This window comes from Bos javanicus, chromosome 3 (assembly GCF_032452875.1).
Source record: "Bos javanicus breed banteng chromosome 3, ARS-OSU_banteng_1.0, whole genome shotgun sequence".
NCBI classification, from domain to species: domain Eukaryota; kingdom Metazoa; phylum Chordata; class Mammalia; order Artiodactyla; family Bovidae; genus Bos; species Bos javanicus.
The window spans coordinates 31,595,767-31,620,815 of record NC_083870.1 but is presented as its reverse complement, the minus strand read 5'-3'; the positions used below and the strand labels follow the sequence as shown (position 1 = coordinate 31,620,815).

At 46.8% G+C, this 25,049-nt stretch overlaps 1 long non-coding RNA gene across 1 annotated transcript in view; it reads right to left on the bottom strand.

The window, feature by feature from the left end:
• LOC133244120 (uncharacterized) overlaps window positions 1-20,482 on the bottom strand; it is a 315,193-nt gene extending 294,711 nt beyond the window's left edge. Inside the window, exon 1 of the long non-coding RNA XR_009735310.1 lies at window positions 20,305-20,482. This is a non-coding gene — a long non-coding RNA (uncharacterized LOC133244120). The remainder of the gene's footprint in view (window positions 1-20,304) is intronic.
• Window positions 20,483-25,049: the final 4,567 nt, after the last annotated feature.

Below are 25,049 nucleotides of genomic sequence, written 5' to 3'. Positions count from 1 at the left end.
TCAATAATCATTAAATTGGTGAATGAATGTTCTTCTAAGTGAATTCTTCCTAAGATATTATCCTTCCCAGGAAAATTTAAGTTTAAAGAAAGGATCTGCAGGTTGATGACCACGATTAACATATAAATGGCTAATGGTGCTATTCTAGGCATCCCTGGGGAAGGGATTTAGAGTTGATGGTTCTTTTCACTGTCCTTCATTATCTCTGATCATAGAAAGTTACCAGAAATATAGCTGGTTCTTGTCAGTAGCTCATAGTTATCTTGCCTCAGGTGGAATCACCCTCCTAACTCTAAAAGCAATAAAACCTTACAGAGAGAACCAGCAAGGGGATAAAGGAGACAAAGGAAACCCTTCTAGCCATAGAGATATTATGTCCTGGGTCCTCCCTGAGCTCCAAGTTGCCATACCTGTATATGTTTTGAAGCTGTAAAGCCCAGGTAGGTTTGTTCACTAGGAGAGGGGAAGGAGAGAGCTCAGGCCAGCTGACCTCAGACCCTGGCATGTGGGGCTCCTAGACTCCAATCTTAGATCCTCCTGGAAGAGCCTTGCCCTTCTACAGCTCATCAGAGTTCTGGTAATGGAGAGTGGAGATATTTTTCCTAAATGTTACTGGGAGGCTGTGCTGTGAATCCACTGTAAGTGATCAGGACAGGATCTTGGTTGGAAAATCTTCTGTTTCAAATTCAGCAGTGAGGAGTCAACAAGGCTTGGGAGCAAGAGTCCCACCATATGCTTCTTTCAACAGTTGTATGAGTGGGTTGGGACCTTTATTCCTTTTTTGTTCCTTTGATAATCTTTAAAAATATATTATTTGTTTTCACATGTTTCAAAATTCAAAAGGTCCTAAAGTCTACACAGCCATCCACATTCTTCCCTTGGTGTAACCAATGGCTGCCAGTTCTTCAAAGAAGCTTCAGATAAAAGATTCTCCGAAAAAAACAGAGATAGATTACACACAGACAAGCAAACACACATGTATGCTCTCCCTCCTTCTCACAAATGGAAAGCTTGCTTTATGCATTGTAGGAGCCTGGTGGGCTGCAGTCCTTGGGGTCACAAAGAGTCAGACACGACTTCGTGACTAAAACAACAGCAACAGACAACATCCACCTAGTATTTTTTTTTTTTTTTTTGCTTAATAGTATATTTTGGAGATTACTTGATAACAGCATGTGCTAGACTTAAATCATCATTTTTGTGGCTCTATAGTATTCTAGTATATAAATTATTTCACAATATATAAATTAGTTCTTTCCAATCTTTAATTTAAAAGATACTGCTGTATTTTTTGGTTCAGTGGTTAAGACTTTGTCTTCCAATGCAAAGGGTACAGGTTTGATCCCTGGCTGGGGAGCTAAGATCCTACATGCCTTGGGGCCGAAAAGCCAAAACAATATTGTAACAAATTCAATAAAGACTAAAAATAATCGTCCACAGCAAAAAAAATAAATAAATCTTAAAAAAAATTTTTAAATAATTTGTAATGAATAACCTATAGGAAAGTATATCTGTAAAATATATGTGAGTGTTATCTGAAGATAAATTTCTAGAAGGAGAATTGTTTGGTCAAAGGCTTTATCCATTTGTAAATTTGATAGTTATCGACAAATTGCTTTTCATATATAGCCTTTTAATGTTTTTTTAGAGGTGACAAAACCAGTGCTTAAAGAGGATATGTGACTTAACTAAATAAAGTCAATAAAGCAACTGGGATAAGAGCATTGGTTTTTTTGGTTCTTGGTCTAAGACTCTCTGGGCCCATGAGCCCAGAGGAATCAGGAACTTCTAAGAAACATCAGACCGATTCCTGAAGATGGATTCAGCTTTGAGAAAGCCGCCGTTTCTACCTTCAAGGAACTGGCAGTCTAGAGGGAGAGAGAGAGACAACTTAAGGAGCACTTTTGGTTTAAGCGTACGAAATAAGGACAAGGTATAAGGAGACACCATGAGGACATGGGAAAAGCCCCTGATCAGCTTTGGCTTCCTGGAAGAGGAAGAGTTCAAGGTGACCTTAGATTATACAAAATTTTCCTCAGTAATATTAATTATGATATCCCTCTTCTTCTTCACTATTTCCCTTTCCAAATCTTTTGTCAAAGTGATTGAAAGTAGCAAATGAATTCCTTAGTGAAAGCATGATATAGTTGCAATAATAATAAAGGCTACGTGTACTGAGTCCCCACTGTGTGCACGGCACTGCTTTCCGCCCACCAGCTCTCATGGGCCATGACTCTAAGATCGATGAAACCTCTCCTGGGGAATGATGGATGTGGAAGAATCCCAGGAGTCGGGGGCTAGGCCAGAGGAACAAAAGACCTGGGTAGTTCTCAAACTGGCCATTCAGTCTTGGGAAACTCCACTGTGAGAAAAGATACGACACATGTCAGATTAATAATAATACTGAGGACATCTTACTCTCCTAATTTTCCAAGGTGACTTTATATGCTGTTTCAAGTGCTTCTCGTCACAGTGATGTGAAGGAAGGCCTCAGGGAGGCACCAGTCTCTGCTAGAGGAGCGGGAACTGAGGCTGAGTGGGCGGGAGGGACTCCTCAGCTCACATCTCAGGGTGGGACAGTGTGCAGCCTGGTCTAGAACTCTCTCAGTCTCATGTCCTGACACTTAACTGGTCCTATCCTGAGATTCCACGTGGAAGGTAAAATTCTGGTTTAAATTGGTCCAAAGTCCCTATGGCCCCCAGAACCCTGAACTTGGATGGCCTTTCCAGGTGCTGCCCCCTCACCCCCCTCCCAGTGGCCCAACTCTTCCCCTGGGCACTGGAGCCAGACCTTTATTTCCAGAGAAGGAGCCTAACGAGTGGTTCTGGTGACTCAGCACCAGTCAAGCTGGCTGCTCGGCCTTTGACTCAGCTGTGGTGGGACTTGTGCTCAGTTTGAGCTCCAGGCTCAACTCCTATAATACCCTGCTCTGCCCCTATGTCTCCTGGGCCTGAGACCTGCCTTGTTCTTCTGGATTCCTCCTCTCTGGGAGTGCAGCCCAATCCTAGAGCCCTGCCCAAGGCAGAGATTCCAGTGCTTCCAGCCTGAACCGTCACATGTTGCCTGTTTCTAGGTCCTCTCTGCTGTACTCTGTTCAGCTAAAAACCATCCTCTGGACCTCCCCGATGCCACTGGTTGGGATGGTTGTCTAGATCCCATGACATCTTTTCCAAACCATTCTCTCCCTGCTGGGCTGCCCATCCCATAGCTGACAGCTGGGTTGTCCCCTACGCTGCTCACCCACGACGGATATGTCCCAACTTCATGCCCAGTCTGGGTGATCCAGTGATGTGACCGTCCACAGGTTTTGAACTCTTTTTTGACATACACTAACCCCCACCCCTCACATCAAAGCTGGAAGCTGATGAGCTGGGTAACCTGAGGCAATGTGCTATCTGACCCTTTCTGAGTGCCCATCACCCCATCTATGAAAGTGCCCCCTGGCTTCCCCTTCCCTGTTGGTATGAATAAGAACACAGTCATTTGGGGCCCCTCAGGGGAAGGTTTTATCTGAAAACAGACATGATTACTATTTGCATCACCTCTATAATCCTTTAATCACACATTTTACAGCAGAGAGCCTGGGCAGGGTAAGTCCATTTATATAAACAGCAGGAAAAATGAGGCTCTGTGCTATATGCCAACCATGCTTAGTGGAAACATAAGAATCACTGGCCTTTCATGAGCAGAAAAATAAATAATCCAGGTAGTTATCCCCAAACAGCTCACATCCAAGCCACTGGCATCTGTGCTTACCTTGTGATGGCCTTGAAAGAGATACATCTCCTTTCCAGAACCTGAGTGGATGCTGGCTTGAGCTCTCAGCATTGCCTGTGGCTTGGATGGTATGGAAGGAAGATCCCTGGGCAGTTGACTGCTCCTACACAAGGAATCTCCCATGACTCTGGCCTTTGGGTACTGGGAATATTAATCTGGAAGCCTTCCCCTACCATGAACGTCATAAGGAGTCTAAGAGAGGTTCTGAAACCATTTTTTATAATGGGTCCCTAATAGAGGGTTGTTTATTTCTTTTAAGATAGAGGGAGGATGGGACAAATGGTCCCAGGACTCTAGGATGGGGTGGGGAATATCCAGGGCTTCTACACTGAAGCTGAGGCTTTGGACTAGTGGTCGTCCAGAGACCAAGAGAGACCTTGGGGATGGTGCAGTGGCCCTCCACTCTGAAAAAGTCATCAGCCTGCGAAACATACCCTGACTCTTTCAACGTTATAATATCTCAAGTAAAGGTCGGTTGTTCGCTCCAGGGAATCAGTCTACTTGCATGTGAGAATTCCCTCTCTGGTTTAATGGGGGCATTACCATGTGCTATTGCTGTGTGTATGTGCGCTCATCATGTCTGACTCTTTGTGACCCCAAGGACTGTAGCCCGCCAGTCTCCTCTATCCATGGAACTTTTCAGACAAGAATACTGGAGTGGGTTGGCATTTCCTCCTCCAGAGGATCCTCCAGACCCAGGGATCAAGCCTGTGTCTCTTGCATCTCCTGCATTGTGGCAGGCGAATTCATTACCGATAAGCCACCAGACTAATTAAAAACTCATTGGTGTACAATAGTAAGCACTTGTTTAGCTCAGAGATGTGTGAGGCACCTGTAGTCAGCTGATCTTGGCCAGACTTGCCTGGGCAGTTGGAATAGCAACATGTATCTTCCATCTTCCTTCTTGGGCCAATGGAGATGGCAGAGATGCCTGAAGGTGAGTAGAACCATACAATGCCTCTGAGAACCTAGGCTCAGAACTGTTTAGTGTGGAAACGTATTCCGCTCCTTTATGACTGCAAGATCAAAGCAAAGGGCATGAATAGACAGGGGCTAGTGACCAGACTGCATAAATGCAGCCAGATGGCAGAATCGTGCCCTGGATCTTGAACTTCTTGCAAATGTCTCCCTCTCCCCAACTCAGGCTTGGTTCAGAGCTTCTGCCTGGTAGTTGGGTGATGGGTGAGATGCTAGGGGACCCTCTGAAGGAGGACCTAATCAGCCCAGAGTAACGTAGCCTCCTGACTCCCTGTCCATCTTCCCCTGGGTGAAATATAGGCACATAACAATTCAAAAGACTGAGTTTGCACTGAACCAAACAATTACTTCAATCTTGTTAGTGCCTATGTCCTCATGAGTTGTAGTTTTCATGTCTGATATATTTTCCTTGGAAAATAAAGTGTCCAAAGGAACATACAGCAAGGAGGAGAAAATGAAAAGCACTATGTTTTCAGGTCATGCGCCCACCTGTTTTCCTAAATGGGAAGTGGGACCAGAATGGTGAATAATTCTGGGCCCATCCTCAACCAGACACCAGTGCAAGAAGCAGCGATCTTGTAAATGATCTGAACACTGATTTCACTGAATCTTGATAAAAGAGCTTAGCCTTGCCAAGACCCTGGACTCTTCAGGCCAACAGGTCGAAAACAGAAACTGTTAACTTTCACCAGCGCAGAGTGACTGTGAAGTTGGGGACGGCGACAGCAGCTCTCACGGTTTTCCAAAAACCTGTGCATGAAACTTTCCCTTCCCAGTTCTGCAACCCTTCCCATCCCCCATACTGAATAGGCCCTGTTGTTTTCTTTCCTGCCATAAAGCATATTATTTCATGGTGTCTCATTTACAAGAGGTTACCAAAAGAAAGCTAAATTGGGATTTCGTTCAGCTGCTGATGACTCGTTCCTGTTACCCTAGCTCATTTTCAGTGGCATTTCAACACTTTGAAAATGAATTACCTCTACCATTTCTGGCACAAAGAAAAGAAGGTTTAAATTAATTTTCAGCCAGGGATACTATTGGTCCAGGCAACTTCCCTCCCACTGTGTTAACATCAATGTCTTGTCTTGTTAAATGCCGATAAATGAGTGTAACATTCTAACAAGCCACAAATTGGGTTATTGATGCCTCCGTCAGCTGTTCTCTGCTTCCCAAATCCCCTGCTTTATAGACACACGGTGGTTATACAAAATGGGGGCTCTAAATGGAACCTCAGAACAAGGAGTCCTTGTTAGCACTCTGACTGCTCTTTTTGGCTGTGTCTGACTTTCACTTAATAAAAAATTGTATTGATTCAGTTTCTCCACACTCTGGGGTTCATCTGGAGCACATGTTCGTAGCTTGTCCTCAAGGGGTAGGCAGTCCTCTTCCCAGTCCTCCCCAGCTTTCTCAAGGAATGGCCCCACTGGCTGTTGCCTTGGGTAATCCTCACCATATCAGCAGATTGGACCACCGAGAATGAAACTACCAGTAACCCTTTAACCTACCCTCTATGTGTGCTGCTGGAACCCCAGGACACAGGAGAGTGGGTGATGTCCTGTATGATGTCCCACCATGGATCACAGGGTAACAGGAGCCTGCCAGATGGGAAAATAATTGAATGGCCAGTTACCATTCAACAAGTGCTTTTTACTAGAGGACAAGGCAAGAGAAATCGTCCTTGCATGTGTGCTGGCTAAGTCACTTCAGTCATGTCCGACTCTTTGTGACCCTATGGGCTGTAGCCCACCAGGCTCCTCTGTCTGGGATTCTCCAGGCAAGAATACTGGAGAGGGTTGCCATGCCCTCCTCCAGGGGATCCTCCCAACCCAGGGATTGAACCTGCATCTCTTACATCTCCTGCATTAGCAGACAGATTCTTTACCACTAATGCTACCTGGGAAGCCCCAGAATCGTCCTTAACCCACAACAAAAGAACCTTAGCTGGAAATTGGGAAGAACTGCATGAAAGTGAAGATGGCTATGACAATGGCAAATGGCTGGGATGTGGCACATAGTCAAGGCCACTGGGATCTCCTGCTTAACTCCTCCTTGAGATCCCAGGAACACAGTAGACAGCAACCTAGTCACCTGGGATGGGCTCAGACGTCCCCAGAGGCAGGAGCATGGATCAGATGACTCATCCTTTTGATGTGTAGGTTCCACAGTTCTTCTGGTTTTCAAAATCAAACACTGTATTTCAAGTTCAAATTTCTGAGCTTACATAGGAAATGTCCTCTCTTTGTAATTTTCCCACGGACATGGCAGTGTTATTAGTGATCAGTAGCATCAACAATAGAAAAGGAACTTGAAAATGACAATGCAGGGTTTTGTTAACAATGGGAGACGACTTTCCTGCCCGTGTGCAAGCCTGTCCCTTTTGCCACGCAGCTGGGGAAGGCGGTCCATGCTCTTCCAGCTCTTCTCAAAGGCAGGGAATGCAATGAGATAGGAAGTGGTGTTTAGTGCATACGAAGGGGTATGTGTGTGTGTGTGTGTCCATGTTGGATGTAGACGAGGCTGGGGTTGAGGGGACTGGGGGAAGAGCTGAGTAAAGAACAAAAATTGACCCACTCGAGGTACCTTTGTCATGGCTTCTTTAACAGTTTTCCTTTGCAGGGTCTTTCTTCAGCATTGGAGGGCTCCAGGGACCCCTCTCTTCTCCAATCTACCCCCACTCTGTAGATGATCTATTCCTCTGATTTTTAAATATCTGACAATTTTACATCATTTTTGTCTCCTTTCAGACTTTTTCCCTGGGGGTTCTGACTGATATCTAATGGAGATTGAAAATTTCACCTGTCCCCAAATTCCTGATTTCTCCTTTTAAGTCTGCCCTCTTGCTGTGGACAGAGGAGTCTGGCAGGCTACAGTCCATGGGATTGCAAGAGTCGGACACAGCTTAGCGACTACACCACCACCACCACCACTCTTGCCGTCTCTCCCATCTGATAAGGGGCAACTCCATTTTGCCACATACTCTGGCCAAAAACCTTGATGTCTTCTTCTCACCCTCTTTCTTTCTCTCCCTCTTTCTTTCATATCCCACATCCAATCCATCATCAGTGACTTTATCTTACTAGTTCCAACCTATGACCAGAATCCAACACTTCTCAGGACCTCAGCCGCTCCATCCTGGTCCAAGTCACCAGTCTTTCAGGGGGTCCCCATTGTACCAGCCCCTCAAGTGTGCTCTCAGTAGTAGTCAGACTGATCCTTCAGATCATGTCCCTCCCCTGCCCAAGTCCTCACAGTGGCCTCCAAGGCCATATAAAGCCTGGCCCCATGGACTCTCTGGCCTCATCCCCTTGCTAGTGTACATTATTCTGGCTGTTCTGGCCTCCTGGCTTTTCCTCGGGTCTGCTAGGCACAGTCTTACCTCCAAGGCCTTTGCAATTGCTGTCCTCTCTGCAAGGAATGCTTTTCCCCTGAGTATAAGGTTCACCCCCTTGATTTTCTCAGGCCTTTTCACTAAGCCTTCTCAGACTACTTCCTGTATAGCATTGTACCCTCTCACCCAGAACTGATGCTCCCTATATTGTCTTTTCTTTTCTTTTCCATGCTTTTCAACATTATATTTTACTTATACTTTTGTCTGTCTTCTCCACTAAATGAGAAGACAGACACAAGCTCCATGAGAGAATATTTTTCAGTTTTTCTGGTGTAGGTCTGCCTGTTCACTGCTGCTTCCCGGCATATGACAGAATCATCATAGCAAAGAATGAATGAATGAACGAATGAGTGTCATAGCCCTCTGAATCCCAGTTGGAACCTCAGGTAAGCATAGTGGTAGGCTGGAGGGAAAGTCCAAGAGAGGGGATGCATTCCCTTCTGTCACAGCTTTCCCCTCAGTCCAGAATACTCCTCTCTCTCATCACCTAACTCCAACTCATCCTTGAGGGGTCAACTTAAATATCACTTCTTCAGCCTAGGAAACTAAATTAGGCTCCTCGCTAAATGCTTCTAGAGTTCCATCATTTCTTTTTGCAGCACTTTGCATGCTCAGAATCTTGTCATAAATTATTCATAGCTGTTGTTTAATGTCTGCTTTCCCCATGAGACTGTGAGGATCATCAGGCAGGGACTGCACTCGTCTTTGCTCACAGCTGGGTCCTTTCACGCAGCACATGGCTTGGCACACACGTGTGCTCTGTTGGTGACAGTCAACCTTGAGTGATATGTAATTTAAAATGTGAAATTAAAGCTTGAAGACACAATAAAGGCCTCCCCATGGTGTCACAGATAGGATCTCACAAATAGTTATTGAATTTTTAAATGTGAGGTGGATACCTTCCCAGGGAGGGGCCAGGGCCAGGCTTGCCTGAGTTGTGAGAAGTAGCCAGGGTGTCTGTTTGACTCCTTGTCCCTCTGATGGGGCCACTCATTGGTTCAGTTTGCAAATCCTGCTCTCAAGAGACCCTCAGCTTGCCCACAGTCAGGATCTACAACTGTAGATGAGAACTACATTGCTTAAGACATTGACCTTGGCTTTCACATTGTCAGGCAGATGATTAGGGGTGTTAACTGAGTGGGAAATGATGCATTTTCCACTCAATTGAAAATACACACAATTTTAGAACCAGAGGAGACTGTTTAATTCTGTGCTCTCATTTCACAGAAGAGAAAACTGAGGTCAGAGAGTTGAAATGACTTGTCTGAGGTCACACAAATAATTAATGACAGAAAGCAGCTAAAAACCCAGAAATCTGATGTCAGGTGCTCTTCTACTATGCCACAATTGTGCTTTCTCCTCCTCCCTTGAAATAAAACTTCTTTATAAAAAAAGTTTAATAATAACATTTAAAAAATGAGAGTGTCCTAAAAAGTAAACTTTTGAGCAAGAACTTCAAAAACATGCTAGCAAACTAAGTACAATGTATCACCTTTACTAATGCTTACCTGTGTGTTTTCATCTAACCTGATTTCTTTCCCTTTCCTCTTTTTTTCTTTTTTTTAGTGTCTGACTCTTTGTGACCCCATGGACTGTAGCCCACCAGGCTCCTCTGTCCATGAAATTCTCCAGGCAAGAATACTGGAGTAGGTTGCCATTCTCTTCTCTAGGGGATCTTCCCGACCCAGGATGGGACACTGGTCTCCCACATTACAGGCAGGTTCTTTACCGTCTGAGCCACCAGGGAAGCCCCTTTCCTGAGTAAAAGCTTTCTTTCTGCTCACCCTAACTTCTTCTTTCTCAGCTTCACTGTTCCAGATCAGCTCCAAGACTGCCATGTCCATGCAAGTTTTCAACTTGAGATATTTCTCAGGCATGAGCAGCTTATTCCTCTACTGGGCTGATGAAGCACTTGCATGAATCTTGTTCTCTAGGCTGTCTCTTCCTGCTTCCTCCTTCTCCATCTCTCTTCCCATCCCCTCTTCCCTCCCCCCTCCCCTCCTCCTTCTTTCCCCCCTCTCTTAAATGCTATTGTTCTGCTAGAAACCTTTGATTCCCCTTTTCTCCAAAGTTCCCACTTGCACCAGTAACATTTCCATTGCAGATATATTTGCTTGAAGTTTGCTGGCAATTCGAATATAACCAATAAGCTTTCTTGATGACTTTCTTGAAGTTACACTTCAAACTTGCTTTAGATGCCAATGACTAATAGTTATTGCTCAGGAGGGTACAAACAATGGGAAACATCTGTGTGCCTGTTGGACAGTTACAGTCAGAGTCAGGACACACAGACTTGGGAGATGATGAGCAGGTCTGTATGTGATACCATAAATGGCTGTTCCACCACTAGCCCCTGCCCCAACTACCAGCATCTCTTGCCTGGCTTACTGCAGTAGCCTCCTCACTGGTCCTCCTCCTCTCACCCTTGCCTCCATTCTCTATAGTCTGTTCTCAAAAAGGCAGACAAAGTAATCTATTTAGATGGAAATGTAGTCCTGTCACTCCGCAGCCCAAGCACTGGAATGACTTCCATTCCTCAGCCTGATGGACCCCCTTCTCCCTTTGTTAATTGTGATTTCCTTTTCTATTTCTCATTACTTCTTTTCTCACCCTCTGGGCTCCACCCACACCAGCCTACTTGCCCTGCCTCAAACACACCAGACACCCCAGTTTTAAGGCCTTTCTATTGGCTGTTCCACATGATAAGTTTTGGCTTAGATTACTCCTTCTTAATGGGGACTGATTAGCATGGACCCCTGTAACAAGCCAGCTGTCTCTGCCCTGTTCTCCCCATCCCCTTAATCTGCCCTACTTGCTCTGTTTATTCAAAGCACACACCACCTTCTAATGTTCTGTGCATATGTGAGTGCTTAGTCGCTCAGTTGTGTCTGACTTATTGTGATCCCATGGTTGTGACCGCTATAGCTTGCCAGGCTCCTCTATTCACAGGATTCTCCAGGCAAGAATACTAGAGTGGGTAGCCATTCCCTTCTCCAGGAGATCTCCCCAGCCCAGGGATTGAACCTGCATCTCCTGCATTGCAGGTAGATTCTTTACCCTCTGGGCCACCAGGGGAGCCCTCTAACATTCTATACATGCTATCTATTTGTGGTGCTTATTGTTCACTATCTTCCCAGCTAGGAAGTCAGCTCTCTGAGGGTGAAAAGTGAAAGTGAAAGTCACTCAGTTGTGTCGGACACTTTGCAACCCATGGACTATACTATCCATGGAATTCTCCAGACCAGAATACTGGAGTCCCTGATATTCTGTTCCAGGTAGCTGTTCCCTTCTCCAGGGGATCTTCCTAACCCAGGGATTGAACCCAGGTTTCCCACACTGCACGCAGATTCTTTACCAGCTGAGCTACCAGGGAAGCCCAAGAATATTGGAGTGGGTAGCCTATCCCTTCTCTAGCAAAACTTCCTGACCCAGGAATCGAACCAGGGTCTCCTGCATTGGAGGCCAATTCTTAACCAGCTGAGCTACTAGGGAAGCCTGTTCTCTAAGGGTAGTGATCTATTTCGTTCCCTTTTTTCCCCAGGCACCTTGAACAGTGCCTGGCCCAGGTACCCAAGAAACACCTGTTGAACAGAATCGCTCATTTGCTGAGATACTACTAGTAGTTAGTAGCCAATGCCTTCTGGGAACTTACTCTATGCTGGACATTGCTCTACAGCTTTGTGAATGTCACTCATTTAATAGTAAGTGCTAAGCTGGGACTGTTTTGATCCCCTCTAAGCTGGGAAATGCTACTTTCTGGTTTTGCAAGTGCTCCTCAAGCAGGTACAACTTGGTCCTTGTCCAGGCGAGACGGGTCCTTGGACAAGGTGAGAAGGGGAGGGACAAAATGGAGATAGGACGGTACGTGCAGCTGGAAACCATGATTGAGCACACCATTTTCAAAAATAGTATGAATTACAGAAATAAGCTTTAAAATAGTCTTTTCTGCTAGCTGGGTTAGAAGGGCAGGAATAAACAAACAGAAACAGAAAAATGGCAGGTGGCTTAAATGAAAAAGAGGTTTCCCGATGCAGCATTCAAACCACAGGTAAACAGAAGCCCAAAGGTCAAGAGGACTGGCAAGATGAAACTGATTTTTTGTGAGTGTGATGCTCAGAGTTAAGAAAATGGAAGCTTATACTAGAATATGACTTTTAAAGATATATATGGAATCTGAGCTCACTGAGCCTCTCTAGTCCACGGGACTAGAGAGGTGTGCTCTCCTTCAAGCAAGTGTGCTCTCCTTCAAGCAATACTCAGATCTCTCAGGCTCACCGGGGGACCTCAGCCCCTTGGTGTCTTACTGCCCGGTGTTGCTGGAGACTCTCAGAGTTGCTGGCTTTTCCCTCGAGTGCAGCAGGGTGGGGAGAGACCTCACACACTTGCTATTAATTTGGTCACCCAGGCACTGCTGTTCCTGTAGACCAGCGCCTTACAGAGATGGCTATTGAGCAATGGAAAGGTAATCGATTCCAACTGAGGTGCACTGAGCACAAAACGCACACTAAATTTCAAAGACTAAGTATCCAAAATGTAAACCGTCTCAATAATAGCTTTCTCATACCAATTACATATTGAAATGGTCATATTTTGGAGATACTGAGTTAACTACGACTAACTTGTATATTAATTATAAAATAGTTTCACCTAGGTTGGTTTGTCATTATTGTTTGTTTCATTTTTTAAAATGTGGCTTCTAGAAAACGGAAAGTTATCTATCTCTGTGGTTGACACTCACAGCTGGCATTGTATTTCTACTGGACAGTGTTGCCATGGATGCGGCCATTCCTTCTGGAGTCTGCTGGGCCAGTGCACACATTTGCCACTGTGCCCGTCTGCATACTGCTGAATGTCACTGTCACTTCTGCTGGGAAGGATCTCAACTCCTCTGGTAGATCCTATAAACATCTACCAACACTCTGCGGTGCTCCCAATCACCACCCTGCTCCCCACCACCAACTTGAGTCCTCAAGGTCTTACAGTGGCCCAGCGCCCTGTGACAAGGTGGGAGAATGTCTCCTCTCTCCTTGTGTGTTTCTGTCCACAGGCCCCACCGCAAAGAAAGCTGTTTGTACTCTAGTATCACAGAGAGCACTGAAAGCTTTTTCTTTTTTTATTTCTGCCATCTCGGCAGGAAAACATGGAGGGGTGCCAGGATCAGATTTTTACTTTGTTTTCTATACAATATTTCCTTTTTGTTTTGTTTTATTTTTTACCTTTAAAATCTGCTTATTGAGGTATAATTTTCTCACAATAAAATGTAATCATTTTAAGTATAGAGTTCAGTGGGTCTTGACAAATGACAAACCTATGTGATACGGCCCTAATTATGATATAGAATTTCTCCATCACTCCCTTGTGCCAGGAGCAGATTAGAGGGCTAGCTGAAAAACTGGATTCAGAAACGTACCTTCTTATAATGCTGTCAGGTGTCACTTGTCAGGCTCAGATCTCCCTTCCTGGGGGGAGGATTCTCCCAAGAGACTCATTTCATCCTCATTTGTTTAGGGCAGGAGATTTCACCAGTTCCCCAGACTCAAATCTGGGCCCAGCACAAGCCCCCATAGCATTTAGACTGAGGCCACTGCAACATTCAGTCTTATGGTTTTTTTGTTTGTTTGTTTTGTTTAGTGAAATATAAAGTGAGATGTGATAGTTGGACCATAAGGAAGGCTGCATGCTGAAGAATTGACGCTTTCGAACAGTGGTGTTGAAGACTCTTGAGAGTCCCTTGGACAGCAAGGAGATCAAACCAGTCAATCTTAAAGGAAATCAACCCTGAATATTCATAGGAAGGATTGATGCTGAAGCTGAAGCTCCAATACTTTGGCCACCTGATGTAAAGAGCCAACTCACTGGGAAAGACCCTGATGCTGGGAAAGGTTGAGGGCAGGAGGAGAAGTGGTGGTAGAGCATGAAACGGTTGGATGGTATCACTGATTCAGTGGACATGAGTTCTAGCAAAATCCGGGAGATAGTGAAGGACAGGGAAACCTGGTATGCTGCAGTCCATGGGGTCACAAAGAGTCGAATACAACTGAGTGACTTAACAACAAGAACAACAAAGTGACTTCACCACATTGGTCAACCTAAGGAGGCTTCAAAGAGAAGTTGTTGCTGTTTTCTTGGTGCACGTGTGCTCAGTCATGTCCGACTCTTTGGGACCCCAAGGACTGTAGCCCAGCAGGCTGCTCTGTCAGTGGAATTCTCCAGGCAAGAATACTGGAGTGGGTTGCCATGCCCTGCTCCAGGGATCTTCCCAACTCAGGGATGGAACCTGAGTCTCCTGCACTGGCAGGCAGATTCTCTACCACTGTGCCACCTGGGAAGCCCTCTTGGAAAGCACAGAGCCATAAACCAGAGGTGGAAATCTAACCCAGCTATGGACAACTTGCCTACAGTCAGCTGTTAGGGCCAAGAAAGAACACGACTTTCCACATCTTTTTTTCTGTCCTGGTGCCCTTTGGACTACTTGATGTTGAGTCTAATGAAGTTTGAGGAGGGTAAAGAGGAAGGGGCCTGTGTGGGATGACACATCAGTCCAAATGAATCTCAGGACTGAGGACAATCACCTTGTTTTACTCCCAACAGTGGTCCAGAGGACAGGGTTGTGGGGTCTTCGTTAAGGACTGGAGAAGGGTCTCCTGTGGCTTGAATCCGAAAACACCTCTTTGAAACAATACAAGTTACTGAGGTTCCTCCAAAGACTCCGTTGAATTGACTTAAACCCAAATATGGTCAGATTTTTAGGAAAGTCAGTCTCTTGCCCTTGCTATCTCAGCCTGCCCACCCCACCCCCGCCTCCCACATAGCCTTCAGGCTGGGTTCAGGGAGTTTCATTAATGTACCCAGAGACAGTCACCTCTTTCCAGAGGCAGATCCTCCCCTCTGCAGGCAGCGTGGCTCCAGACAGGAATGTGGGGAGGGTCGTGCTTCCTCTGTAAGAGACGGTACCTCCGTCAGCTGCTCTGCTCCGCTCCTCAGCACCTTGCCAGCCTGTCTGACTGACCACTGGATATGCTTATTCACCAGCAACCTTGTCAGATGTTCCCAGGAAAAGCCGTGGCTGAAGCAAGTGAAAAACGTACATATTTTGTCACTTTGTCCTGCTTTGCAGAGCCTAGGATCCCAAGGGACCTGCCAATGGCTTCAAGTTAAGCTCTTCCCTCTTCCATTCTCTCCCTGTTAACTCCTCCCCCTCCTCCTCCCACCCCCTAGCATGTTCCCTTCGTCAGAGGCCAGAAGAGAGAATGCACTGATGGTCAGTATCAGGGGTCCTGCAACCATTGCAGCAGGTTTTTACCCAACTTTCAGGCATTTTTCTCCAGAGAGAGCTCTCTTGTCTAGCTAGACTGTATCCAGTGTGAGAGGCCAAGATGGTGTCCAGGTCACGCTGTTGAACAGGAGCCGTCCATTGTTATATTTTGGCTTCTGGCCTTGTAACTGCCAATAGGAGTGTGTGGAATGGGTTGAAATCTAGAATCAGATCCACCCACTGAATGGGGAAGACCTGGAAGGAACGAAATCAGAGCCTCAGGGTTCCATCAAGTAGTTTTGAATGTTGATGTCTACAGGAAGGTAAAATTAGCTTAAGCAAACTGGATCTGATGTGTCTCGCCTCCTTTCACATCTGCACATCTCGTTCTGGGTGGAGTTTCGGGCTCAAAGCATAACACCCTGGGAGACGGAAGTAAGTTTTCACGAACGAGGCTGAGTGGACTCAGCCAATGGAACCTGAAGTAAAGTCCAGGCATCAGCATCTACCCCTGCCCATGCCTGCTCCCTATGCAGTGCGTGGAAGGAATGTTTTCACTGCATGCTTCATGGTCCACTGATGGGACCAGTGACTGGAGCAAGATGGCAAGTGACCTGCTCCTGCTCTTTTCTGTGGTGACAGTAGGGCCTGGGGAAGGAGGCACAGAAAGGTTAGGCTGAGAAGAAGTGAGAAGTGGTGACCTGAGTGTCTGGGCACTCTGCTTACTTTTTGGTCACTTTCCTGGGTGGCCCTGTGGACATTGTCACATTTTGCCAAGGAGGCGATGAGCATCTCCCAAACCTGGGCAGACGATGAACCTCCTCTCTCTCTCACTCATGATTTCTGGGTTTCCTGCTGCACATAGGAGGGAGATGCTCTTTACAGAGTATAGTCTCACTGCCTTCTGGCTGTAGGTCAAATTATTGGTGGGGCTTCAGTTTTAGGCACTCAAGAAACTGCAACAGAGCAGGCTGGAGGTGGAAAAACACCATAGCTGAATACATTCTGAAGGACAGTGAAAAAAGACCTTGGCCCCAAATCAGATTGTTCCTGATCTAAAATTAAAAGCGACTTAAGCCTTAACATTCGAGAAGAGAGGCAGATAATGGTTGCCAGGGTAGGGAGAGAGATTGCTTTTCTTTTCACTTCGTGGCTGGGAGCAGACCTTTCCAAGATTTCTCTGGACAGGATTTATTTACTGTCTTTAAAAAAAACTTTGCACTTTGCATGAAGATTTGCAAATGCCAGGCACACTGCATGCCGGGTGCCCAGCCAAACCTCTTGTGGTTAGCCTTGAAATGAGATCATTTCACAGTAAGAAGGAGGTCAGGTTGCAAAGAGGGGAACTCATTTGGCTGCATCAATATGTAGGCTGCAGCAAAACCACAGAACAAAATTTTGTTGCCCTGCTATAGCTGCAAACTCTAGACATAAACCCGAACTCCTAAAGTACCTACTCTCATCTCTTGCAAGGCCCTCCTATAGGCTTCTTGCACCTTGCCAGCCTCTTTCTAGAATGATATGATTAGAATTCCATTTTTGCAAGGCGAGTGAATCATAGAAACTTCCCAATATATCTAATATACTTTTCTGAATTCAGAATATATGCATAAGAGAGGGTCACACCTACCTCTCCTAAATTATCCTTTCTTTGTCCAACCAATGTAAAAAAAAGTGAGGGATTTTCCCTTGCCAACCAAACTATCAGAAGAGCCTTGTCCACCCCTACTTCCCAATTTGATTCAATCAGGAGTTATTGAGTACCTACCCTGTGTCCAGGGCAGAGCCAAGTGACCCAGGAGGTACAAAAGCACATTTGGCCAGTTCTCTGACCTAAATGCATTTGGATCCTTGTTGGAGAGACAAACAGATATGACACAATTTCAGAGCAATGTAAGATTGCTCATGAAAATGATTGGGAATCTGACTGAGCCAGTGCCCCAGTGGGGTGTGAGGTAGCTGAGGTTGGGAAAGGGCTCTGTGGGCCAGGGTTGTTGAGGAGACTCAATGAAGAGGTAGGGAGGGATCATTTCCTTTCCATCTCCAGTCACACTGATTTCTATTTTGTCTCTGATGAAATTCTCCAAGCATCATGCCCGTGGAATAACACCATCAAACTTTGGGCTTCCCAGGTATACCAGAAGACTTTGCAGGTACAGATTATAATGCTTAAGCTCTTGGTCCCTCATAAGGCAAAGTCACTGAGGTCTACTCTTGCAGAGGCCAGAGGACTAAACCTAGAACCACACTGGGTAAAGGGGCTTAATTGGGCATCTGACAGCTCAGGGATTAGGTGTCAGATGATACTTAACTTGGAGTAATATCCTAAGTTCTCTGAACCTCACTTTCTCAATTGTCATTTGGTGATAAAATAGCACACATTTTCTAGGGCTGTTGTGAAGATTAGACATAGTATTCTACGTGCATGAGTAAAATGTGTATCTGATACACAGAAGGTGCTCAATAGATGCACACTCTTGTTATTCCTTTTCCCTTTGAGATTCCAAAACATTAATCCTTTTAGGAATAGAGTGTCCTAGAGTTCAATATATAGCTGCTGCTGCTAAGTCGCTTCAGTCGTGTCCGACTCTGTGCGACCCCATAGCCGGCAGCCCACCAGGCTCCCCCATCCCTGGGATTCTCCAGGCAAGAACACTGGAGTGGGTTGCCATTTCCTTCTTCAATGCATGAAAGTGAAAAGTGAAAGTGAAGTCGCTCAGTCGTGTCCAACTCCTAGCAACCCCATGGACTGCAGCCCACCAGGCTCCTCAGTTCCAGGCAAGAGTACTGGAGTGGGTTGCCATTGCCTTCTCCGAGCAATATATAACTAATAATAAATAAAAAGGATATCAAGGCTTATAGATGGCACATACCTGTTGATGGTCATCTCAGACCAGTTGGTTTCCTCATTCATGTGAATTTTGCCTAGGGGATCAATTTCCGGCTCTTTCTCTAGAGAGGATAGAGGTACACTACCCCCTCTGCTCATTAACCCCTATTTGTCAATTCTAGCCTTCTAATGGAAAGGGCACTTGAAATAACCACAAAGTATATCCCCCTTCCTTTTGGTTTTTTTGTTTGTTTGTTTAGAAGCAAAAGAGAAGACACACGCTTGGAGCACATTTCATATCCATAAAAGACAAATTAATTATCCCCAAGCAGAAGCTGACCTTTAGCTGGCCCCAGCGCCAGTGCCTCAGCCACAGCTGCACCTGCTTTGAAGATGACAATATCCACTTGCTAAATACTAATAATTAGTCACCAAAGCAGGATGAAGAATGCAGAGCAAAGTGAACCTGCAATTACTGTACTCGTGTGCATCCCTTGAGCCCTCGGAGGGCCAATTACCCCAGCACATTACCATAATTGGACTGACATGTTAACAGCATCCTCTATTCTCTGTAAGTGTCACCGTGTCCCTTTCCTGCCCCTCACACCCGTAGCCTGTGGACCGTCTGCACCGTGCCCTATGGCTAAGGCTGGCTTAAGATGTCTAAGGTGTACATCCTCGGAGGGTGCCCAGGGTTCACCAGATGGCCTGTGTGCAGGCCAGGCGTATACACAGAGGATACCGGGATGAGGTTCACGGTGGCCTCCACCCCCAACTCATCCACCCCAGCTCCACTTCTACATCTTACGGAAAGAAAACAAGATGCCAGTGGCTCCATGGACCAACAGAGAAACGGTCCATTTCTCCCCCTTGGAGTTCTGTATCTTCCTGGGTCACCCATACCACCACCCATACACTCTACCCAGCAGTGACCTGCATCTCAGGAAACTGAGGTGGGTGGCCTGACTGCAGGGGCCCAGGTTGCTCAAGGAAAGATGCTCCTAAACTCACAGCAAAAAGCAAGGACAGCTATCCACAGGGCTAAAAGTGAGGAGTGGGTGGCCTTTGGCTCGGAAGGGGCAGGTGGAGAGCTTGGACAAGGGCTGGTTGGGGCAACAGGGGCTCAGCCTGCAGGCTGCCCCGAGGGAACTTGGAGCTGGAGGCAGGCGCTTCCCCTCCAGCGGCCTTCATCCTGGCCCCTGCTGCCTCGACACCATTTTATGAGGTGATCAGTGTCGTATTGATCGGGAGAAGGCTGCTGAGCACCGGCACCGCTTTGTGCTGGCAAGAAAGCAAGTTTTCACCGCTGACCTTTCCAAAGCAAAAATCAGTTTTTAAATATTTTTTATTGGTGCCTTCTTATCCCTCCTTTCCATCTGATTTCTTTCCCAATTGGGCTGTAAGAGACTTTTTCTCACAAGTCGCTGCAAACTTCCAAGGGAAGAAGATTCGATTTCTGGCTGTGCTCCCATTCTCCTGGGAGCTCAGCCACTGGGACTGTGTCTGGAGCTCTCCTGCCCAAGAGGGAGAGCTCTAGCAAGGAAGGGGCTGAGCTTCCAAGGTGGTGCTAGTGGTAAATAACCTGCTTACCAAAGCAAGAGATGAGGGTTCGATCCCTAGGTTGGGAAGATCCCCTGGAGGAGGGCATGGCAACACACTCCAGTATTCTTGCCTGGAGAATCCCATGGACAGAGGAGCCTGGTGGGCTACAGTCCATAGGGTCACAAAGAGTCGAACGTGATTGAAAAGACTTAGCGCACATGCATAGCACACACAAGGAAGGGGCTAGGTGTGGAGGCAGAGTCCAATATTAGCTTAGGGAGGGAGCTGAACTGAGAAGAGACGTGTGCCTGGACTGGGAAGAGAAGTGTGATGGGAAGGAACCCTGCATCTACCATCCTGCCCAGGGCCTCTGTGCTGCACAGACTCAGGGGGGCATCATTTGCACTTCTTTGGATATGAACGGTGCCTTCTGAAGTCCATAGAACACATAGCAAATGGTGTCCTAGAGTTGAATAATGTAGTGGCCCTGATTACCATCACACACACACACATGTACACACACACATGCACACGCACACACACACACACACACACATGCCATGCCTAGCTTTCTCCTGGAGCTGCTCTGGACCTTATGGGCCCCAGGCTCTTTGCAGTTCATGCATGAAATGGTCCACAGGGACAACTTCTGCTCTAATAAGCACCACAACATACCCTTTCCAACCCCCATCGAAAGCACACACACAGTGTGCTCCCTGGTTACCTCTGCCATCACCACACTGCTCCCAGGATAGGCCAGGGTCCTAGAGTGAGGGTGTAGGGAGTATTGGTGGATACTCTACAGTGAACATTGCTTTGTTATTAGTGGGTATTACTACGTTACTATACTCCGTAGCAGGTAATACTTCTTTGGTGGATGAATTGGATCAGTGTTCAATTTCCTGAACTCTAAAATGCCATGAAAGAAAAAAGGGGAATTTATTCTTGACTCCTCAGATGTCTTGTCTTTGCTGTTTGCAGTAGTCACACGAAGGGACTCAAACAGAAAGCCACACATGTAGACTCAAAATAAGACAAAAATAGCCACCAGCACAGAAAGCCATGCAATACCCATTGGTGCACACACATTTCCAAGGACATGCAGCTCCTGTGCACAGACGCACCCATGGCACAGACTCGTGCAGTACCAGAAAGCACACATTTCATCACCCAAAACACATTCATGTGGAAAGCAACATATACAGTCCAAAAGGTAGGTACAGAGACCCATCTTTATGGACAGTGTTTGGTGCTGTAGATGTGACCTGGAATGTGCCAGAATTAAGTCTATTCCCTAACTTTAGGACCACAGCCTTGGGACCAAGCTCTGTGGTAGGCATTTCTGCCTGGGTGGCCGACCCGTTTACTGCTTGAAATAACACAGGGCCAGTTGACTGCTTCGGTGGGTGATTTACAGACTTTGCCTGCCTCCCCACAGGGCCCCTGCTCCTATCTGCCCATCACGTTCCCTGGAAGAGGTCAAGAGCTTCAGTATCTCCCTGTGAACAGCTGCACGCAGCTGTGAGCTCTGGAGGCAAGGAATTACAGACAGTATTTTCTGGGTTTCTCGGAAAGGAGTTAGGCCCAGGTGCTCTCACTCTGCTCTCAGATAAGGAAAGTAGAGTCCAGATTCTGGCTGCAGAAGGCAATTCTTTACAGCCCAGAGGGAGAGGTGCTTAGGACTAAGGCATCAAGACTGGAGAGGAAAAGATTGCCCAGGTGTCTCCACGTGGGATCTGATGTCACTGAGCCCAGCTGCTTTGCCTCCCGTTTCTCCCTGTGTCAGTCTCAGCAGCATTAGACCCTTAAGGTGGCTCCCAGAGAGCCCCCAGAGGGCGATCTGGGTGTGAGCAGCTCAGGCTGAAGCTGGGGTCAGTGTGGCCTCAGTCACATGTGAGTGAGGGAGAAAAGGAGACTGAGGGGAGAGAGAGAGATCCCACAGCTGTTACAATTTACACCTCCCAGAGTATCTGTGGTTAGATATCAATTGTTTAGTCTGAAGTGAAGCAAAACTCAGCTCCAGAATGGTGGTAACACCTCAGGGCAGAAGGGAGGGACAGGAAGAAGACTCCCAGAGAGCAGCAGACCCTGTTGGAGCCTCAGGAATCCTTCCCCAGGTTGAAGAATGTGAGCACTCCCCGCATCTCCCCACTGCCTCCACCACACTGACAGGCTGCTTTACAGAGACAAACGGTCCCCATTAATTCCATCAGGTAATGAGCCAGTTGTTGCCATCATTAATTATACTAATTAAAACACACTGGCTTTAGAGGCTGGTGCACACTTTCAAGCCACTCCCTCTTTCAAGTCACCTCACTCTTTCTCTGCCTGGGATGACTGCTGGTCTCCATAGATCCTTGAGATGCTGTGGAAAGAAACCACAGGATCAGACCAGGCAACTAACTCAAAGTATTCATTTTCTACCTCATTCATTCACTAATCCATTCAATGGACAAGCAGTGAGCATCTAAGTGCCCTGGGTGCTGGGGACATAGAAATAAGACCTGGGATTTGTTATCCAATCAAAGAGACAGATAAGGAAACAACCAACACAAACTACTGAGTAGACTCTTACGCTGACGTAGTTTGCAATTCAGAAAGCATTTTCACAAAGCTCATCTCATTCAGTCTTCAAACCCTGGGAGGAAGGCGCCAACATCTTGCCCATGTTGCAGGTAAGAAAACCTAGGTTGAGGACCATCACGTGGTTTGATGCCAAGGAGAGCAGGGCTGGGACTTGAATTGATGCTTTCAATTCCAGATTCTCCTCCTTTGCAGACCAGAAGCGTCTGTAGCTAATTCCAGCTGGTAGTTTCAAAGACGGCCTCTGCAAGAGGTCGGGGTGGGGTGGGGTGGGGTTACAGTTGAATTGAGCTCTAGTAGATGAGTGGGTTGAATTGATGGACAAGTAAAAAGGGCATTTCAGGATGAAGGGATGGTATTAACCAGGGCTGGATGGAAGATGCACAGAATAGTACACAACAGGCCTTGTCTGGCAAGCTATGTTGCAGGTACACAGAGCAACTCGTTGGTGAGGCAGAACCGAGGTGCATTCAAAACACCCTAAAATTTCAAAAGGCAAAAGAAATGATTCTGGGATACATCTTTGAGGCCAAATGGAAAATCAGGTTGGGTTTAGAAAAGGCCAGAGGAGAGTTTATCTCTGCATCTGTCATGCTGTCAAGGACTGCCAGCAACAGGGGAGATTTCATTGTTCAGATCTTTTTCCATCATCCACTTCATCATTCTGCACTCTGTTTTCCCATAAGCTAAACATGCCTGCCTCTGTCTAAACACTTGGTTCCAGACCTAGGCTCTCTGCTGAGTGATCTGTCTTCTCCACCTCCCCGTGCTGGGTTTTGGCCCAGCTCTGACTCTGTCTGTTCTGGCCTCCTCGGCTCCCTGCCAGCATGGCCCTCGTAGCCCCTTGGTACAGAAAGACCTCTGGCCTTGCTCAACTGAGGAGGGCAGAGGGAGGGAAGACAGAGAGACAGAGACAGAGAGAGGGTGTGTGTGCGCAGCATAACATTCACTGTTTCAAGAAGCAGCTCTTCTACGTGATTGTTCCCCAGACTTCTCTCCTTAACCCTTAGCACCTTCCTTGCCTCCTGGCTGTTTGGGAGAGCTGGACACTGGGCTGTCTGCCCCTCTGCAGCGTCACCCACACTGCGTCCCACTCAGAGACCAGAGCACATGGAAGGCTCAGGACATGGTTACAGAGTAGATCAGGATTTCAGACACTAGCCGTCTGTTTCACAGAGCAGGCTGTGTGACACAGGCAGGCGAACTGGGTCCCGACGATCCCAAGCCAGGGTACTCATATTAAACGGTGCCTCAGAGCCTCCAGGAGTCACTTCTTCTCACCCTCAGCCACCATCCCTACCATATGCACTTCTGCTTAATTACAATTCATGAGGTTCTCGCCTATTAATAAAGCCTAATTAATCCAGTCACGCCACCCTGCGATGCCACAGGGAGGCAGAGCCTGTCGGCCACCTCCGTAGAAGCCCTGAGCAGAAAGAGGTTAAGAGAGACCACGCCCCAGATCTGGGCTCCCTCCACCAGAGGGATGTGGAAGCAGCTTCCCTTCAGAGCCTCACAGAGAGTGGAACGCCAGGCTGGTGCTTGGGGCTGGCCCCGTCCCCTGCACTCACTGCTTCCTGTTATCGTGCCCTATTCCTTCCGCAGGGAACTGGAAACTTCTTTGAGAATGGGTCGTGCTTATTGAGCTTTGTAATCACCTAGCTCTCCCTCTCCCTCCTTCCCCTCCCCCTATCTCTGCCCTCCAGTTCAGGTGTAGGATTGGTTTTGCGTGCATGCACATGTTCAGGTGTCGCTGGGGGCTGCTGGGGGTGAGGAAGCCTGAGGAATTCCGCTTCTGCGCATGTGCTTAGGGTAGGAGCACGGTGGGTGGTGGAGAGAGAACCCGCCTTGAAGCCGGTGGATCTCTACCGTAGGACCAGCCTCCCCAGTCCCTACAGTGTGACGTTGGACAAGTTCCTTAACTGTTCTGTGCCTGCCTCAATGTCATCCTTTGTAAAGTAAGGACAGCGGCATCTGTATTGTATGTTACTGTGAGGATTAAATAAAGTAACATTAAAAAAAATGTTGTTGAATATATATGTAGAGAGAAAAGTCTCCTGTCCTAAGTATTCAGTTGAATAAATTTTCATACATTGAACCCACTTCTGCAAACAGCATCCAAAGTAAGAAACAAACAATGTCAGAATCCCAAAGATCTTTCCTGGGCTCTCTGTAAGAAAAGAACCGTTGATGAAGGATTTTTAGAAAGTATTGTCACGTGTGTCATAGGTATTTCGTGATTACTGCTAATATTATCCTTCACTCGTTTCTAAGCACCTTGACTCTACCACCACTATCTCAACCCCCATCCACAAAGCCCCAGCATCCCAGCAATACTATCTACTACTGTTACATGTACCTGCCCCTCCAGCAAAGTTGGCACTGTGGGATTGAGTGCTGCAGACGAGTGGAGTGAAACCCAGCTCTCTGCCCAGGGACCAGGCCTTCTGGTAGTTTTTCAGTGCTCTGGGGGAGTGATTTACAGAATTCTGGAACTAAAAGAAGCCAGGAGGTCATCACGTCTGAGCTTCTCCTGATGTGTGAGTGTTATGCTGGTTTTGCAACACAGGCCTGGAGCTTCAGCCTGATCTATACGTCGTCTTGGGATACACCTTGAATCATCAAATGTTAGAGCTTGGAAAGCATCCTAGGGATCATTTAGTGATCCAGACCCTCATTTGAAAGATGAAAGACC